Here is a 14,474-nt window from a genome sequence, read left to right as displayed (position 1 = left end):
ATTATGGTTGTTGATTGCCTCTGCCGAGTCCCAAAACAGCTTTTCTGATGCCCTCTCAAAGCTCCAAGGATGGCGGAATTTATCCTGTAAAAATTTTCTGGTTCCTTTGCCAGAGCGCTCTCAGACAGGTCTCTTCTATTTGGATTTCAGCGCGGCCCAAAGGGGAATAAGAAACAGGGCCCCAAGATTGGAGACCTGAATTGACTCTAGGAAATTTTCAGCCTCAAAGACCAGCAAACAACAGGAGTCGTCTCTCCATTAGGCTCCTGTTCCCAGGAGGTCGCCTCATCTACCCCTATCAGGCTGCCTCACTCTTACCCTCTCCTTCAGTCTAGCTCTCTCTTTTCATTTCTACTATTGGGAAAAATGGGAGAGAGTTCCCCTGTTTCCCCCCAAGGCTCTAAGAACTGAAATTCTGAATACCCGTGAGAAAAATACCCCAGAGGGGAGGGTCTGGCAGTAAGAAAAATCAAGAGGGCACTGAAGTCTCCACCCAAATTCTGTATCTTCCCCACAGACAGGCTGTCATTTCCATCTCTGGTCGACTTGTAGTTCCTGATCTTTGATTATCCCGGCTTTGATCCAAATTCTCAGGAGCCAGATTAGGGGTCTTGTACTTCTTTTGACAAAAGTCAATGGATGGGATGTTAAAACCAGCAGAGTGTGGGACTTGTTTGAAAACATCCCAGAAAACCAGAGAGGGAATGACAGTGGAAAGTCAAATTTTCTAGAAACCAAAAACTAAAAAGAAGTTTGAGTGTGTCAATCATCAGCTTCAGGACCAGGGAATAGTTGCTTCCCTGTGAAACCTCAGTGGTTCAGGGGCTAGAATGCTCGTCTTGTAAACTGGGAGTTGTAAGTTTGAATCACACTGGAACCGTAGCTATTTGTTTTTCTCTTTGGCTAGATGGTTTGAAGGGTTGTGTTTCCTAGAAAAGTGGTAAAGCATCGGAAGGCAGCAGTTCGAACCCTCCAGGTACTCCTTCACAGGAGAATCATGTATGAAGTACAGCCTCAGAAACCCTACAGGTTAGTTCTATCCCGATCTACAATTCGCTGTGAGTCGGACTGGAGGTCAATGGGTTATTTGGGTTTTCCTGAAGCCAAATCTCTAGGAATTCGAGCCCGTTATTTTGCTTACCTACCTTCTCAGAATACAGGAGCTTTCTGCTAACAAAATTAGAGAATTCTAAAATGAAGATTCCTAAGCAAAAATGGAAACAAAGCAGCTGGGTTGTTGATAGTACAGGAAATTCAGCTGTAAGAAACGTGCTAAAAGCTACCAATGTACAGGTAGTGTCAATCTAAGACAATATAAGCGAGTTAACGAGTGCCCCTTTCCGATAAAACCAAAAACCAAACCGGTTTCCGTCGAGTCCATTCCGACTCATATCTGCTTTATGAGACAGCGAAGAACTGCTCCATAGGGTTTCTAAAAAGCACCTAGTGGATTTCAATAGTCGACCTTTCCGTTAGCATCCAAAGTCTTAACCACCATGCCATCAGGGTTTTCCTGATCTGATAAAGAAATTTGTGGTTAGTTTCAATGAACTGCAACTTAAACAGTCCTGACTAATTAAGCCAGCCATAGGTCTCAGGGAACCATGGTTGCATAGTGGTTAAGAGCTACCTCTTCCAATAAAAGTCGGCAGTTCAAATCCACCAGGTGTTCTTGGATATCCTATGGGGCAGTTCCACTCTGTCATATAGAGTCACTGTGACTGAGATTCCACTCGAAGGTAACAGGTTTGGTTTTTCTTGGTTTATGTGATGTGGCAAAAGGTCCTCAGAGCTTCTTTCGGTTTATGTGCTGTCCTCTTGAAATGAACAAGAACGTTTCGTGCTTTTCTCTCCACAACTGGGTTCCTGCTCAGGAGTTATCTGTTCATGCTGGATGCAGGGATTTTGGCTTCTAGAGAGAGATCAGAAAATATTTACATCGTCAAAGGTTTCAATGGAAGCTAAGAATGTGAGGAAAATAAGTATTTTAGAATACACCATCCAATCTGTTTCTTCTAGCATAGTACTTTGATTCATCAGGCTAATCATTTAAATATTATCCCAAATGTTTGATCAAAATTAAGTAAAGGGGAGACGGGGCCAAGATGGCCAACTAGGTGGACGCTACTGTGGATCCCTCTTGCAACAAAGACTCGGAAAAACAAGTGAATCAATCACATACATAACAATCTACGAACTCTGAACAACAAACACAGATTTAGAGACAGAAAACGAACAAATACGGGGGGACAGCAATTGTTTTCAGAGCCAGGAGCCAGCGTACCAGTCAGGTGACCTTCGGAGCCCGATTTGGGGCAGAGCCCAGGGGGGCAGACGGTACAGACAAGGGGCCCAGCCCTAGCCCCCAAACTCATCCTGGGAGGGAGCCCAGCCGGTAGGCGCGGGCAGCGTGGCGGCGCAGCCAGTGGGAGAAGTCCCCGGGAGACAGTGACTGGTCTTGGAGCGGAGAGAGCAGCATCCCAGCCGGGGAGCCCTCCCGCCGGTATTTTGGCGGGGAGCGGGCGTGGGGCCAGCGTGGGGACCAGTTACATTCCCCTGAATTGACCCGGGCGGGGGGGGGGGACCAGCCGTTCACGTGGGCAGCGCTCAACCGGTTTGCGCAAGCGGCGTAGTGCGCCAGAGGGAGAATTCCCCAGGAGGCAGTGACAGGTCTTGGAGCGGGGAGAGCAGCGTCCTAGCCGGGGAGCCGTCTCACAGGGATTTTGGTGGGTGCGGGCGGGGCGTGAGCGCGGGGTACAGCTCCATCCCCCTGAATTGACCCCAGGGCGGCCCCAACCGGTTCTGGGTTCACGTGGGCGGCGTGGCGGTGCAGCCGTGGAAGAAGTCCCTGGGAGGCAGTGGCTGGTCTGGAGCGGGGAGAGCGGCGTCCCAGCCGGGACGTGCAGTCGCGGATCAGGCCCGGGGAACTACTCCACTCTCCTGAGCCGAGGAGGGGAGGGGAGCCCACCAGGTTCGCGGGAGTGGCGCGTGATGCGGGCGGCGGGACGGGGAGTCCCCGGGAGGCAACGACTGATTTTGGAGTTGGGAGTGCACCGTCCCAGTAGGGGAGCCTTAACCTTGGGGGTGGGGCTGACAGCGGAGGATCTGACCATGAGGCCAGCGGGCCAGACCCCCCGGGGGGCAATCTCCACACAGCCAGTACATATAGGCGATGCGCCCCGCGGAAATCTCAGATATAAGAGTCATTCCAAGTAAGACAAACAACTCTGGCTATATCCTGAGGTGCTACACTCCTAGCTCTCTGATCCCTCCCCCACCCTCCCCAGGTGGCTCCATTAACATCCGAATAGCCTGAGCCAGAGGGAGAACTCTGATAGGGATCTGACTGCATTTTTTTTTTAGCGGATTTTCTGGAAAAACTAGTTTCCCAGTAATGGCTCGGAGACAGCAGTCCGTATAAAACCACATAAAGAAGCAGACCGTGACAGCTTCTCCAACCCCCCAAACAAAAGAATCAAAATCTTTCCCAAATGAAGATACAATCCTGGAATTATCAGATACAGAATATAAAAAACTAATTTACAGAATGCTTAAAGATATCACAAATGAAATTAGGCTAACTGCAGAAAAAGCCAAGGAACACACTGATAAAACTGTTGAAGAACTCAAAAAGATTATTCAAGAACATAGTGAAAAAATTAATAAGCTGCAAGAATCCATAGAGAGACAGCATGTAGAAATCCAAAAGATTAACAATAAAATTACAGAATTAGACAATGCAATAGGAAGTCAGAGGAGCAGACTCGAGCAATTAGAATGTAGACTGGGACATCTGGAGGACCAGGGAATCAACACCAACAGAGCTGAAAAAAAAAATCAGATAAAAGAATTTAAAAAAATGAAGAAGCTCTAAGAATCATGTGGGACTCTATCAAGAAGGATAACTTGCGAGTGATTGGAGTCCCAGAACAGGGAGGGGGGACAGAAAACACAGAGAAAATAGTTGAAGAACTCCTGACAGAAAACTTCCCTGACATCATGAAAGACGAAAGGATATCTATCCAAGATGCTCATCGAACCCCATTCAAGATTGATCCAAAAAGAAAAACACCAAGACATATTATCATCAAACTCACCAAAACCAAAGATAAACAGAAAATTTTAAAAGCAGCCAGGGAGAAAAGAAAGATTTCCTTCAAGGGAGAATCAATAAGAATAAGTTCAGACTACTCAGCAGAAACCATGCAGGCAAGAAGGGAATGGGACGACGTATACAGAGCACTGAAGGAGAAAAACTGCCAACCAAGGATCATATATTCAGCAAAACTCTCTCTGAAATATGAAGGAGAAATTAAGATATTTACAGATAAACACAAGTTTAGAGAATTTGCAAAAACCAAACCAAGGCTACAAGAAATGCTAAAGGAGATTGGTCAGAAAACCAATAATATCAGGTACCAGCACAATACAAGGTCACAAAACAGAACGTCCTGATATCAACTCAAATAGGGAAATCACAAAAACAAACAAATTAAGATTAATTCTAAAAAATAAATAAATAAGTAAAATAATACACATAACAGGGAATCATGGAAGTCAATAGGTAAAAGATCACAATAATCAAAAAGAGGGACTAAATATAGGAGGCATTGAACTGCCAGATGGAGAGTGACACAAGGCGATATAGAACGATACAAGTTAGGTTTTTACTTAGAAAAATAGAGGTAAATAATAAGGTAACCACAAAAAGGAATATCAACTCCATAACTCAAGAAAAAAGCCAAGAAAAACGTAACGACTCAACTAACATAAAGTTAAACATTATGAAAATGAGGATCTCACAATCTACTAAGAAAAACGTCTCAGCACAAAAAAGTATGTGGAAAAATGAAATGGCCAACAACACACATGAAAAGGCATCAAAATGACAGCACTAAAAACTTATTTATCTATAATTACACTGGATGTAAATGGACTAAATGCACCAATAAAGAGACAGAGAGTCACGGACTGGATAAAGAAACACGATCCATCTATATGCTGCCTACAAGAGACACACCTTAGACTTAGAGACACAAACAAACTAAAACTCAAAGGATGGAAAAAAATATATCAAGCAAACAATAAGCAAAAAAGAAGAGGAGTAGCAATATTAATTTCTGACAAAATAGACTTTAGACTTAAATCCACCACAAAGGATAAAGAAGGTCACTATATAATGATAAAAGGGACAATTGATCAGGAAGACATAACCATATTAAATATTTATGCACCCAATGACACGGCTGCAAGATACATAAATCAAATTTTAACAGAATTGAAAAGTGAGATAGACACCTCCACATTTATAGTAGGAGACTTCAACACACCACTTTCGGAGAAGGACAGGACATTCAGTAAGAAGCTCAATAGAGACACGGAAGACCTAATTACAACAATCAACCAACTTAACCTCATTGACTTATACAGAACTCTCCACCCAACTGCTGCAAAATATACTTTTTTTTCTAGTGCACATGGAACATTCTCTAGAATAGACCACATATTAGGTCATAAAACAAATCTTTGCAGAGTCCAAAACATCGAAATATTACAAAGCATCTTCTCAGACCACAAGGCAATGAAACTAGAAATCAATAACAGAAAAACTAGGGAAAAGAAATCAAATACTTGGAAACGGAACAATACCCTCCTGAAAAAAGACTGGGTTATAGAAGACATCAAGGAGGGAATAAGGAAATTCATAGAATGCAACGAGAATGAAAATACTTCCTATCAAAACCTCTGGGACACAGCAAAAGCAGTGCTCAGAGGTCAATTTATATCGATAAATGCACAGATACAAAAACAAGAAAGAGCCAAAAGCAGAGAACTGTCCCGACAACTTGAACAAATAGAAAGTGAGCAACAAAAGAACCCATCAGGCACCAGAAGAAAACAATTAATAAAAATTAGAGCTGAACTAAATGAATTAGAGAACAGAAAAACAATTGAAAGAATTAACAAAGCCAAAAGCTGGTTCTTTGAAAAAATTAACAAAATTGATAAACCATTGGCTAGACTGACTAAAGAAATACAGGAAAGGAAACAAATAACCCGAATTAAGAAACGAGAAGGACCACATCACAAGAGAACCAAATGAAATTAAAAGAATCATTTCAGATTACTACGAAAAATTGTACTCTAACAAATTTGAAAACCTAGAAGAAATGGATAAATTCTTGGAAAAACACTACCTACCTAAACTAACACATTCAGAAGTAGAACAACTAAATAGACCCATAACAAAAAAAGAGATTGAAACGGTAATCAAAAAACTCCCAACAAAAAAAAGTCCTGGCCCGGACGGCTTCACTGCAGAGTTCTACCAAACCTTCAGAGAAGACTTAATACCACTACTACTGAAGGTATTTCAAAGCATAGAAAAAGACGGAATACTACCCAACTCATTCTATGAAGCTACCATCTCCCTGATACCAAAACCAGGTAAAGACATTACAAAAAAAGAAAATTATAGACCTATATCCCTCATGAAGATAGATGAAAAAATCCTCAACAAAATCCTAGCCAATAGAATCCAACAACACATCAAAAAGTAATTCACCCTGATCAAGTGGGATTTATACCAGGTATGCAAGGCTGGTTTAATATCAGAAAAACCATTAATGTAATCCATCACATAAATAAAACAAAAGATAAAAACCACATGATCTTATCAATAGATGCAGAAAAGGCATTTGACAAAGTTCAACACCCATTTATGATAAAAACTCTTACCAAAATAGGAATTGAAGGAAAATTCCTCAACATAATAAAGGGCATCTATGCAAAGCCAACAGCCAATATCACTCTAAAAGGAGAGAACCTGAAAGCATTTCCCTTGAGAACGGGAACCAGACAAGGATGCCCTTTATCACCGCTCTTATTCAACATCGTACTTGAAGTCCTAGCCAGGGCAATTAGGCAAGACAAAGAAATAAAGGGTATCTGGATTAGCAAGGAGGAAGTAAAGCTATCACTATTTGCAGATGACATGATCGTATACACAGAAAACCCCAAGGAATCCTCCAGAAACTACTGAAACTAATAGAAGAGTTTGGCAGAGTCTCAGGTTATAAAATAAACATGCAAAAATCACTTGGATTCCTCTACATCAACAAAAAGAACACCGAAGAGGAAATAACCAAATGAATACCATTCACAGTAGCCCCCAAGAAGATAAAATACTTAGGAATAAATCTTACCAAGGATGTAAAAGACCTATACAAAGAAAACTACAAAGCTCTACTACAAGAAATTCAAAAGGACATACTTAAGTGGAAAAACATACTTTGCTCATGGATAGGAAGACTTAACATAGTAAAAATGTCTATTCTACCAAAAGCCATCTATACATTTAACGCACTCCCTATCCAAATTCCAATGTCATATTTTAAGGGGATAGAGAAACAAATCACCAATTTCATATGGAAGGGAAAGAACCCACGGATAAGCAAAGCATTACCGAAAAAGAAGAAGAAAGTGGGAGGCCTCACTCTACCTGATTTCAGAAGCTATTATACAGCCACAGTAGTCAAAACAGCCTGGTACTGGTACAACAACAGGCACATAGACCAATGGAACAGAATTGAGAATCCAGATATAAATCCATCCATGTATGAGCAGCTGATATTTGACAAAGGCCCAGTGTCAGTTAATTGGGGAAAAGATAGTCTTTTCAACAAATGGTGCTGGCATAACTGGATATCCATTTGCAAAAAAATGAAACAGGACCCATACCTCACACCATGCACAAAAACTAACTCCAAGTGGATCAAAGACCTAAACATAAAGACTAAAACGATAAAGATCATGGAAGAAAAAATTGGGACAACCCTAGGAGCCTTAATACAGGGCATAAACAGAATACAAAACATTACCAAAAATGATGAAGAGAAACCAGATAACTGGGAGCTCCTAAAAATCAAACACCTATGCTCATCTAAAGACTTCACCAAGAGAGTAAAAAGACCACCTACAGACTGGGAAAGAATTTTCAGCTATGATATCTCCGACCAGCGCCTGATCTCTAAAATCTACATGATTCTGTCAAAACTCAACCACAAAAAGACAAACAACCCAATCAAGAAGTGGGCAAAGGATATGAACACACATTTCACTAAAGAAGATATTCAGGCAGCCAAGAGATACATGAGAAAATGCTCTTGATCATTAGCCATTAGAGAAATGCAAATTAAAACTACGATGAGATTGCATCTCACACCAACTAGACTGGCATTAATCCAAAAAACACAGAATAATAAATGTTGGAGAGGCTGCGGAGAGATTGGAACTCTTATACACTGCTGGTGGGAATGTAAAATGGTACAACCACTTTGGAAATCCATCTGGCGTTATCTTAAACAGTTAGAAATAGAACTACCATACAACCCAGAAATCCCACTCCTCGGAATATACCCTAGAGATACAAGAGCCTTCACACAAACAGATATATGCACACCCATGTTTATTGCAGCTCTGTTTACAATAGCAAAAAGCTGGAAGCAACCAAGGTGTCCGTCAATGGATGAATGGGTAAATAAATTGTGGTATATTCACACAATGGAATACTATGCATCGATAAAGAACAGTGACGAATCTCTGAAACATTTCATAACATGGAGGAACCTGGAAGGCATTATGCTGAGCGAAATGAGTCAGAGGCAAAAGGACAAATATTGTATAAGACCACTATTATAAGCTCTTGAGAAATAGAAAAAACTGAGAAGAACACATACTTTTGTGGTTACGAAGGGGGGAGGGAGGGAGGGAGGGAGAGGGTTTTTTATTGATCAATCAGTAGATAAGAACTGCTTTGGGTGAAGGGAAAGACAACACTCAATACAAGAAAGGTCAGCCCAATTGGACTGGACTAAAACAAAGAAGTTTCCGGGATAAAATGAATGCTTCAAAGGTCAGCGGAGCAGGGGCGGGAGTCTGGGGAACATGGTTTGAGGGGACTTCTAAGTCAACTGGCAAAATAATTCTATTATGAAAACATTCTGCATCCCACTTTGAAATGTGGCATCTGGGGTCCCTAAATGCTAACAAGCGGCCATCTAAGATGCATCAATTGGTCTCAACCCACCTGGAGCAAAGGAAAATGAAGAACACCAAGGTCACACGACAACTAAGAACCCAAGAGACAGAAAGGGCCACATGAACCAGAGACCTACATCATCCTGAGACCAGAAGAACTAGTTGGTGCCTGGCCACAATCGATGACTGCCCTGTCAGGGAGCACAACAGAGAACTCCTGAGGGAGCAGGAGATCAGTGGGATGCAGACCCCAAATTCTCATAAAAAGACCATACTTAATGGTCTGACTGCGACTGGAGGAATCCCGGCGGCAATGCTCCCCAGACCTTCTGTTGGCACAGGACAGGAACCATCCCCGAAGACAACTCATCAGACATGAAAGGGACTGGTCAGCAGCGGGGAGAGAGATGCTGATGAAGAGTGAGCTAATTAAATCAGGTGGACACTGGAGAGTGTGTTGGCAACTCTTGACTGGAGGGGGGATGGGAAGATAGAGAGAGAGGGAAGATGGCAAAATTGGCACGAAACGAGAGACTGAAGGGGCTGACTCAATAGGGGGAGAGCAAGTGGGAGAAGGGAGTAAGATGTATGTAAACTTACATGTGACAGACTCATTGGATTTGTAAATGTTCACTTGAAGCTTGATAAAAGTTAATTAAAAAAAATTAAGTAAAGCTAAAAACCCATTTTCAAAAAGAAGGAAATAAAACACAGGGAAACATCTTTCTCATATTTTCTGCTTTCGGTCATGATCTGATATCTGATATCCCTTAATCCACATCCTCTTCTGAATCTGGCTTGAATTTCTGGCAGTTATCTGTCAAAGTGCTGCTACAACCACTTTTCAATGATCTTCAGCAAAATTTTACTTGTGTATTATATAACGATATTGTTAGATAATTTCTGCCATCTGTTGGATCTGCTTTCTTTGGAATGGGTACAAATATGGATCTCTTCCAGTCAGTTGAATAGGTAGCCATCTTCCAAATTTCTTGATTTAGGTGACATTGCATCCCAAATCAAGTGCTACGCCTGTTAGGCCTATAGAAAAAGGAAGTGGTGGGGTTTCTGTGTTTTTCTAAAGGTGACTGTGTGAAGCCCTTCTTTTAGCTTGCTTTCCTCAGTGTCTTAGTCATCTAGTACTGCTAGAACAGAAAAACCAAAAGTGGATGGCTTTAACAAAGATGAATTTATACTCTCACAGTCTGGTAGGTTACAAGTCTGAATTCGAGGTGTCAGCTCCAGGGGAAGGCTTTCTGTCTTTGTTGGCTCTGGAGCAATGTCCTTGTCCTCAGTCTTCTGGTTGAGGAGCTTCTCAGGTGTAGGGACCCCGAGTCTGAAGGACGCACTCTGCTCCTTGTGCTGCTTTCTTGGTGGCATGTGGCCCCCAACTCTCTGCTGGCTTCCCTTTCCTTTCATCTCTTGAGATATAAAAGGTGGTGTGGGACACACCCCAGGGAAACTCCCTTTACCTTGGATCAGGGAGGTGACCTGACCCACACTGCAATCCCACACCAATCCTTTCAACATAACATTACAATCACAAGGTGGAAGGCAACCACACAATTCTGGGAATCATGGCCTAACCAAGGTGATACACACACTTTTGGGGGAAAATAGTTCAACTCATGACATTCAGTCATTGGGATTTTGAATCTGAGAAACCTAAGAACTGAAACAAAACAAGGTTCTACTGATTCACTTGACAGAGTATGGTCATCCAAAATAATTCCTTCCAGGGCAATGAGAAATCCATTTTTAGGAACTTTTAAAGGATACAAGAGAAAGATTAATATTTTTAAAAGTAGCTTTCAATGCAGTATGGTAATTCATGATCAGAGAGTGAAATGAAGACACAAAAGTCACTGTTTGTAGTCCCTTGGGGTGACCACAATGGATTTCTAGTCCATTGCCTTAACCAGTTGACCATAAGTATAGATGCTTCTAGGTTTTTGCAATGGGCTCTCTGTTGCCATATATCATCTATTCCATGCCATTTTTTGTTTTAATAAGGACTTAATAATAACTGACAGTAACTAATAACAACATCTTTCAGAAACGCTTTTTCTAACCAGGATCCAATCAAGGTCATTCATTGCATTTGTTTGTTCTCTTAATCTCTTTTAGTCTAGACCAGCGTCCCATCACTGTTCGTTGTTTTTCTTTGTTTTGACATTGACTTAAAAAAAAAAAAAGTCCAGGCCAATTGTCTCCTGGAATGCCCTACCTTCTGGATTTCTCTCATTGTCTCCTTACGCAATCTTTTAATTTATTCCTCTATTTCTTGTACACTGGAAGTCTAAAGAATTGGTTATATCATTTCAATTAATTGAGTAGGTTCACGTTCAACATTTTTGGCCTGAAATGTGTATTTTATATAGTACTTACTTCACTTCAGGAGTCATTTGTCAGGATACCCCAATGATAGTGACAATAAAGTGGTGCTCCCAGGGTTCTTCATTTTTTCCCTTTCCAATTGGCAAGTAATATGTGGGGTGATAACTTTAGTACCATGCACATCTGTTATTTTCCAATAACCCTTTGTCTAATGGTTTTAAGATTGTCAATGCACTTCGCCTAGGCCTATTATTTCTCTGGGGGTTGCATATAGTGATTGTTCTAATTCTACCATAACCCACTCCTCACTTATCAACATGGTTAGGTTTTTTTTTTTTTTTAATGTATTATCTTGCTTTTGTTCTGAATCTTTCTTCTATTCCTTACTGCTTGGTTATCTTTACTTAAACGGTGAAGAAAGGGTTCCCAGAGAGTCAAAGTAATGTAAAATATCACACTTTATTAAGTAAATGAAGCATAAATTACTTACACCTAATTCCAGACCTCACATTTCCTACTGCTTTCCATTGCTTTCAAAACAATATTTATGTTCTTCATATGAGGACTGGGGTAGGGAGGAAAGCAGAAAGAAACAAAATAAAACAACTTACCCTGATCATTGGGCACACAAATTAGGATTTACGTTAGTAGTTGCCAGTCCATGCATACAATATTTCGATGTCTTCCACAGAAAATGAAGTCTCTGAAACTATCAATTTGAGGGTGTAACTAATAAAACGTTACTGTGAGACAGGATGGAAAGTGAACAGTGAATGAATGCCTCTCACCTGAACCGAACCTCTAGGGATGTACCTATCTATAATTTATTATCCAACTGTCTGTCTGTCTATCTACCTATGTTAAGATTTTATTCCAAGACAAAGATCTTTTTGTTGTTTTTGTCTCTGGGCTCGTATTTCTATTTATTATTCTGTAACCTATGACCGCGCTGATTTCCCTTCCCATCCTGTCTCCCACGGACGGCAGAAAGAATAGAAGGGGTATGGTATATGACAGAAAGGAAAGGGCAAGAAGAAAAAGGTAAGAAAAGAAAAGGAAAGAGAGTTTGGGTTACGGAGGGCGTGCGTAGGGAAGGAAACTGGAGGAGTGTGGAAAATGGTCACGCAATCCGCCTTCACTTCCGGAAGTAAAAATGCCGACAATAGAATTGTTCGGCGAATACTTAAGTTCGGCGTACGGGTTCAGTCCCCACTAATACAACGTCTTAAAATAAAATATGGGCGAGAGATACTGTAAGCCTCGGGAAAAGCTGTTGAAAGACGTTTCGACAATTCTTTTTTTTTGTCGAAACGTCTTTCAAATCCGCGTCCTGCGTCCTCTACTCCTTAAAGCTGATGTTGTAACTCGCGGTCTTTCTGGGCAGTCTGGGCTGGGGGGAAGGGGAGCAGTGGGAAAACGGCCTGTGGGGTGGGTGGCGTGGCGTAGGCTGCAGTCTTTAGGCTCCGGTCTTTAGAACTGCGTTAAATCTGTTCTCCAGGGCAAGTCTCAGGTTCCCTGTAAAATGTGTTCTTTCCTGCTTTAATGTTTTTAGAAATAATCTTTTCCTGTCTTGAAGGCAACATCCATCATAAAGTACGGTTGTCATCATGTGTAAGTGCTACACGCAGTGTCAGGATGGCCAAGTGGTCTAAGGCACCAGACTTAAGGTATCCCTTTCTTCGTTTGGGGTTTCTGGTCTCCAACTGGAGGCGTGGGTTCGAATCCCACTTCTGACACGGTTTTCTTTTGTTACGGTCAGGGTCTATTCAAAGTTTAACCTTCGGGCCCTCAACACCTAAGGTTTCTTCTAGGTCTTGGCCGCCTTAACTCTCCTCCTGCCTTTGAGATCACACTCGCTCGCCCTTTCGGGGTCGCCCGGTTTGGGGGCCCCCAAGTACTGGGCCATCACTCTCCGTTTCTGGACCTTCACTCTCTTCCCAGTGTCCATAGTGCAACCCTTTCTGCCTCAAAGAGGCCCAGCCCTGAATACTCTTGCCAACGTCCCAGCGCAACTCAAACCAAACAGTCGACAAATGAAAAGTCCTGAACTGGAGAATTCTGGAAAGTTTCCAGAGCCATTCAGACGAAATTTAGACCTTCTGATGCAGGAGAAAGCCATGCATGGGGCAAGAGCACTGGGGATGCCCCAGGCCAAGCATCTCCTGAACACCAGGGAGCAAAACCCTCTTTGTCTTGCAGTCTCTCCAGGTAAATCCTCAGTACTAGGAAGCAAAGGAAAAATATTTTAAGACCCAGATATATTTTCACAAAGCAGGTAAAAGGATGATTTGGGGCTGAAAGTCAGTAAATCCATAATGGGCACAAACTAATACAGATATGTATCTATATATCTTTACCTGAAAATGAGATACTGCTGTAACACACCCCAAGGCATGTGGCTTTGGGACTAGGCAGCAAGTGGAAACTGGCAAGACCTTCAGGAGACTGTTAGTGAAAGGGGCCCAAAACAGGAAGACTGTTTATATCTGCTGCCTAGTCAGGAGAATGAGGAAAATATTAGAAGCAGAAGAAAAGGGGGCCCTCGTTATCTACAGACAGAAAGTTTAGCAATACTGTCACTGTGGTAATGCAGAAAGTAAGAATATATACCTAAAGATTTAGGTATATTTGATTTAGCTAAGAATATTTCCAGGCAAAGTGTTGAAGGTGACCCCTGGCTTTTTCTAGCTGCCTACAGTAAAAAGGGTGTGTGCCTATGAGACAGTGAGATAAACTAAAGAAAGAATCTTTAATTTTAAAGGAGCCATGACTTGGTCGTTATTAAAAAATAAAACTGTCTCAGTTTCAGCCTCTCCAGATGACAAACAATGCTTCAATTAACAAAAATGCTTCCAGGAAAACATCAGACCTAAGGCATTGTTGAGAAAAGCAGGGTCTAAAGATGAAGCTAAGGGCATGATTGTAAAACCCTTTGTTCAGACCTCAGAAGGATTCAAGTCCTGCCACAAACAGACTGATGAATGAACAACCATTCAGATGATTCTAGCCTCAGCTTTCAACCCACCCTAGCTGAGTGGATCCCATATGAGCTATTCCACCTACCCACCCCCGCAAGCCTGTCAAATCACAGATTTTTG

At 41.8% G+C, this 14,474-nt stretch overlaps 1 non-coding gene across 1 annotated transcript; it reads left to right on the top strand.

Annotated features, from left to right (window-relative positions):
• Positions 1-13,005: 13,005 nt before the first annotated feature.
• On the top strand, positions 13,006-13,112 carry TRNAL-UAA (transfer RNA leucine (anticodon UAA)). The gene is made up of 2 exons: positions 13,006-13,043; positions 13,067-13,112. It is a non-coding gene; the product is annotated as a tRNA-Leu (tRNA).
• The last annotated feature ends 1,362 nt before the right edge of the window (positions 13,113-14,474 follow it).

Source organism: Elephas maximus, chromosome 1, assembly GCF_024166365.1.
Source record: "Elephas maximus indicus isolate mEleMax1 chromosome 1, mEleMax1 primary haplotype, whole genome shotgun sequence".
Lineage (NCBI taxonomy): Eukaryota > Metazoa > Chordata > Mammalia > Proboscidea > Elephantidae > Elephas > Elephas maximus.
This window is presented reverse-complemented; position numbering and strand designations above follow the sequence as displayed.